The sequence below is a fragment of the Lissotriton helveticus genome, chromosome 5_1 (assembly GCF_964261635.1).
Source record: "Lissotriton helveticus chromosome 5_1, aLisHel1.1, whole genome shotgun sequence".
In the NCBI taxonomy this organism is placed as follows: Eukaryota; Metazoa; Chordata; class Amphibia; order Caudata; family Salamandridae; genus Lissotriton; species Lissotriton helveticus.
The window spans coordinates 2,086,192,816-2,086,199,281 of record NC_136065.1 but is presented as its reverse complement, the minus strand read 5'-3'; positions in this window follow the sequence as shown (position 1 = coordinate 2,086,199,281).

Sequence of the window (6,466 nt, the reverse complement as noted above, 5' to 3'; positions counted from 1 at the left end):
AATCTACAGGAACATATGCTCAGTGCTCTACATAACCCCCCCTCTTAACTCCTGCTCTGTTCACCTACCTAGAAATGACTCCACTAAACATCACAGGGGTAGAGTGTGTCCCACACCTCCTAATCCCCTGTTAATAGAAAGGTCACATATCATGTTACACATATATATATATATCATTTTCTACACACAGTGTTAATATTCCACACAAAGCTCCTCTGGAAAATCCATTGATGAAACCCACAACTAATACCTCTTAGCTGGGTTTCCGGAATGTCGTATTTACAACCAGAAAAGAAGCACCTCAAAAGAGTAACTATCCAATGTTCGATAGCTACTTTAGTCACAACAACGTTGGTCGAAAATACCAACCGGGACAAATCCAAGTAACAAAACGTAAGGCAAGAATAGGCACTAAGCACGGCCTCCACAATGTCAAAATATAGCAAGAAACGGGCAAGATCCAGACCGCCGCTGAGTAAGCCTCTCAGCGTCGCGGTAACAACACTCTTACCGCACCAAGTACAAGGAACACAGGGGCCGATTTTCACATCAGGTCCGGAATCACCGACACCACTCCCCGGCCGCCATTCACCTTTTCAACAGTCTCGCGGGAGCACATTGCGCCGCAAAGGATGCCGGGAGCGGTAGTTCTTTCCCGGAGTATGCCGGGAATTGTGGTTCGCGGTCAACCGCGATCGTGACACTAATCCCACCCTGCTCCCTTTAAATACCCCTGCACCCCATAATCATAAACCCCCCTTACTCCTTAAAATACCCCAACACCCTTAAACACTAACCCATCTTAACCCTATAAATATACCCTGTACCCCCAAACCTATCCCTAAACCCTAAAAATACCCCTGTACCCCAAAACCCAAACCTAGCCCTGAACCCTGTTAATACCCCTGTACCTCAAAACCCAAACCTACCCCTGAACCCTAAAAATACCCCTGTACCCCAAAACCCAAACCTAGCCCTGAACCCTAAATATACCACTGTACCCCAAAACCCAAATCTACCCCTGAACCCTAAAATACCCCTGTACCCCAAAACCCAAACCTAGCCCTGAACCCTTAAAACACGCCTGTACCACACAACCCAAACCTACCCCTGAACCCTAAAAATACCCCTGTACCCCAAAACCCAAACCTAGCTCTGAACCCTAAAAATAACCCAGTACCCCAAAACGCAAACCTACCCCTGTACCCTAAAATACCCCTGTACCCCAAAACCCAAAGCTAGCCCTGAACCCTAAAAATACCCCTGTACCCCATAACCCAAAACTCTATCTGAACCCTTAAAATACCCAAACACCCCAACACATATACCTCAGTACCCCAAAACATATACCCCTATACCCATACTTACCTTATCCAAACATTTACAAAAAAACTGCTTTTACCATTCATGCATTTACAACGAATTACCCCTGTACCCCAAAACCCAAACCTAGCCCTGAACCCTAAAAATAACCCTGTACCCCAAAACCCAAACCTACCCCTGAACCCTAAAATACCCCTGTACCGCAAAACCCAAACCTAGCCCTGAACCCTAAAAATACCCCTGTACCCCAAAACCCAAACCTGGCCCTGAACCCTTAAAATACCCCTGTAACCCAAACCTACCCCTAAACCCTAAAACTAACCCTGTACCCCATAACCCAAAACTATATCTGAACCCTTAAAATACCCAAACACCCCAAAACATATACCTCAGTACCCCAAAACATATACCCCTATACCCATACTTACTTTATCCAAACATTAAAAAAACATGCTTTTACTATTCATGCATTTACAACGAATTACCCCTGTACCCCAAAACCCATACCTATCCCTAAACCCTAAAACTACCCCTGTACCCCATAACCTAAAACTATATCTGAACCCTTAAAATACCCAAACACCCCAAAACATATACCTCAGAACCCCAAAACATATACTCCTATACTCATACTTACCTTATCCAAACATTAAAAAAAACATGCTTTTACCATTCATGCATTTACAACGAATTTCGTTATAATGGCATTGTCATGGTACTTTCGTAATGAAAGTATGCGGATGTGATGGGACCGCGATCCCTACCTCGCCGATGCCACGCCTCCCCTCCAGGTCCTGGCGGCAGTCCTCCGGTACACGGGCGTCCATAACAACCAGGACTCCACCCCTTTCTTCTTCCCTACAGGAACCAGTCCCGACGAGGGAGAGACCGGAAGTGCTTCCCCGTAACCCCGGAAGTCCCTCCCCCTGTCCAGAGGCGGACCACAGAAAAGCCGGAACAGCGGACAACAAGGCGTTCAAGCAGGAAGACTCGTGGCAGGAGACGGCGTGCGACGAACCCCGGGAGCAGAGCGAGGAACCAGAAGCAGGAGACGACGTCTGGATGGAGGACTGGTGGAGGCCAGAGGAGGAAGCTGGAGAGCGGCCGCAACTCGAGGACAGAGTTGCGGCGGGCCAAGTGAGTACCTGTTCCCCCTTTGTATAAATAGTACCGCCTGTAAATATAGTGACTGTATAGTAGCTCCTCCCTCACCTTACACCTCGCACTGTAAAGTAGTGTATATATCCGTGTGTGTCACTATCACGATTGTGTATAATACCCCTCACCTACCGGCACAGAGTCACCCTCCTCCTTACCCGTGCTGCCTCTTCCCGTCTCGTACCTCTCCCCACCCTGCCTCACGTTCGCTTTCTTCCCCACACGCCCGGTGAAGGTAAAGGTCATAATAGTAGTTCTGACCGGAAGAACTAACGGCCACTTTTTCTCTCTCCTTTCACACACCTCCGAGGAGCCACCGTCCCGCGACTGAACCGAATATTGCCTCTGCAGACCAGCCAACCCAGCTTACGACCTGTGACCATCCCCACGCGAGGAACCATCACCACAGAGCCAGAACAGCCGCAATCCAGAACCCTCTTCTCTCTTGTACCTCATCCCTTGAGCACTGTACTCTAATAAAACCGGCTACGAGATAGCCCACTACATACGGCCTCCACGCCTGTTATTCCGGTCCGCTCCCACTCCACGCTTACAGGTGGTGTCAGAAGTGGGATCCCCCGGAAGCATGGAGGCCGCGGTGAAAAAGTTAGCGGACTCCCAGGAACAACTGGGTAAGATGATGGAGCAGTTCCTAAAAACGGCCGAGGAGGACAGAGGACAGTTACACGACGTCCTGAAGGGCCAGGGCACGGCCCAAGATCAAGCCTTGGGCAAACTCACCGATGTCCTGGGACAGCAAAGACCCACCACCACTCTTCCCTCGGTGGTTCTTCAAAAGTACGTACCGGGAGAAGACCCGGACTTTTTTTTCACTAATTTTGAAAGGCTGGCCCAAGCCGCTGCCTGGCCCCCTGACCGTTGGGGTCATTATCTTGGTCCCCTACTGACTGGCGAGTTGCAAGCAGCATACCAACAGGCCAACCTACAGGGACAGACCCCATATGAGGACATCAAGACCTGTATCCTTGAAAGACTAGGTATCGACGATGAAACCTATGGGGTACGTCTACGCCAAGCCAAAGAGGGACCACAAGAGACTCCACGAGCTCTCTCTTTCAGGATCAAAGACCTGGCTGATCGTTGGCTGAAATCCTCCACGGCCACCAAAGAAGAAATTCTCTCCAAAATATATCTGGAGCAGTTCCTAGCCTCTCTCCATCCTGCCACTCACAAATGGGTTCGTCAGCATGCCCGTCTGACACTGGACAATGCGATAGAGATCGCCAGCGCTTACAGCCGGGCCCAGGACTATCAGAAACCCAAAGAAGAACACAGCCACAGACCCCAAGCGCATGGACACAGCCGAGCCCCGAGACCTTTCTTGGCCAGGAAACCCGATCCTCCCCCTCTTTTTCCTTACCCGGTGATGCCCCGACCACCTCCACCCGGTCCTCAATGCTACAATTGTGGGGGTTATGGACACATCGCCCGCGTATGTCCCCAGAAAGAAGAACCGATGGAGGTAGGACTCGCCCGGAACTATGTGTGCCTCTCTGCGGATTCCACCCCTCCTGTTTTCCACCGCCCAGTGCGGATAGATGGACACCCGGTATTGGCCCTTGCCGACACAGGTTGTAGACAGAGCGTGCTCCGACCCCAGGAGCTACCTCACCCTGTGGGACCTATGACCGGTACCGTAGCCATCCAGTGTGTGCACGGAGATACGAAGGTGTATACTACCGCCAGGATCAGAGTTCAACACCCCCTGGACCACGGAAGCACGCTGACTGTAGGTCTCGTACCTTCTCTGCCCGAGCAAGTAATATTGGGAAGTGATTATCCCGGACTTCCTCGCCTCCTACACGACACCACCGCCAGCTTAGAAACATGGTGATCAGAAGCCCCTTTTTCCAACGGCCCTCCTCCCTCAGATCCCACAACTGCCAGACTACAGAAAACCAAAACACAAAAGAAAAAGGAGAAAAGGAACTTTTCTATGGCCTTGCCGGTTAGGGTGGAGGACCATCCCTGGGAAACCGACTGGGAATTCCGCGCTGCACAACAGGAAGACCCCGTCTTGCAGGAAGCATGGGGACGGGCCCTGGACAATGAAGACCCGTTGCACGTAGGTCCATACTTCTATAAGAAGAACGGCCTTTTATATAGAAAAGGGGGACCCCAACAAACGCCTCAGTTAATAGTACCTGGACCCTTCCGCGATAAGGTATTGTTTCTCGCCCACAGTCACCTTCTCGGGGGCCACTTCAGCGATGAGAAGACCGGACAGGCGATCCTTGAAAAGTTCTATTGGCCCGGCATCCACCAACAAGTAAAACTGTACTGCCGCGCCTGCCCCGTTTGCCAGAAAAATAGCAGATATCGGCCCCCCAGAGTTCCTCTTCAGCCCTTACCTCTGATAGACATTCCCTTCAGTAGGGTAGGGATGGATATAATAGGTCCCATGCTACCATCCAGAAGCGGGTGTCGGTATGGTTTAGTCCTGGTGGACTACGCAACCCGATTCCCGGAAGCCGTACCCCTCAGACAACCCACTAGCCAGAACATAGCTAAGGCATTGATTTCCATCTTTTCCAGGGTAGGCTTCCCTAGGGAAATACTCACGGATCAAGGGACACCCTTTGTATCGGCACTCATGAAGCAGGTATGCTCCCAATTAGGCGTTAAACAAATAAGGACTTCCGCCTATCATCCCCAAACCGACGGGCTGGTGGAGCGTTACAACGCCAATCTAAAAACCACCTTAAAGAAACTCCTAGCACTGGAGAGCAAGAGGTGGGAGGAGATGCTACCCTTGGCTCTCTTTGCCATCCGCTGCAAGGTCCAGAGTAGCACAGGTTTTTCACCCTACGAGCTTCTGTATGGCAGACCCCCTCGGACCCTGCTAGATATGGCCAAAGAGGCCTGGGAGGCCGAACCCGACCGCACCAGACCCCTCCCCGAGTACGTAGAAAACCTTAGAACCCATCTGGGACAGATAAGAGACATTGTGCGACAGAACCTGGTGACAGCCCAAGCAAAGCAAAAACAGCAATACGATAAAGGAACGAAACCCCGGTCCTTTCTACCTGGCAATCTAGTACTCCTCCTAATGCCCTCCTCGGACCACAAGTTGCTGGGCCAATGGCAAGGGCCCTTCCCAGTCATGAGGCAGGTGACACCAGTGACCTATGAAATAGAACTTGACCCTATCCGACGAGTTACTCAGATATTCCACGTGAACCTACTGAAGGAATGGGTGGGACCCCGTCCTGTTCTCGCTAACAGAATCCAAGACAAGGAGCTCCCCTATGAGGTCTGTATGGACGCAGATCTAAGAGACGGACAGAAACAGGAACTCCGCACCACCTTGCAGCCACTGCAGCAGGTGTTCTCTTCCTACGTCTGTTATCGAGCATGTCATTCTAACTGAACCTGGAAAAACAGTACGCCAGCGACCCTATCGGCTCCCTGAGGCCCGAAGACTCATTGTAAAGGAGGAGATAGCGCAGATGCTCCATATGGGGATCATCGAACCCTCCATTAGCAATTGGAATTCGCCAATTGTACTGGTACCAAAGCCCGACGGATCGGTCAGATTTTGCATCGATTTTCGGGAAATTAATAAGATCTCGTCCTTTGATACTTACCCTTTACCACGTGTTGATGAAATGATTGAACGCATAGGAAAGGCTAAATATATCAGCACGCTCGACCTTTGCAAAGGCTATTGGCAGATCCCCTTAAGACCAGAAGACAAAAAGAAGACGGCCTTCTCCACCCCCGAAGGACTGTACCAGTTCACCGTGATGCCCTTCGGGCTTCATGGGGCCCCTGCCACTTTCCAGAGAGCCATGAACCTGGTGCTACGCCCTCATTCCCTATATGCAGGGGCGTATTTGGATGACATAATCATCTACAGTGATGACTGGGACCAACACTTATGCCACTTACACAACGTCATCTCCTCCCTGGGTTCCTATGGGTTCACCATCAACCCCTCAAAAACCACCTTGGCCACTCAGAC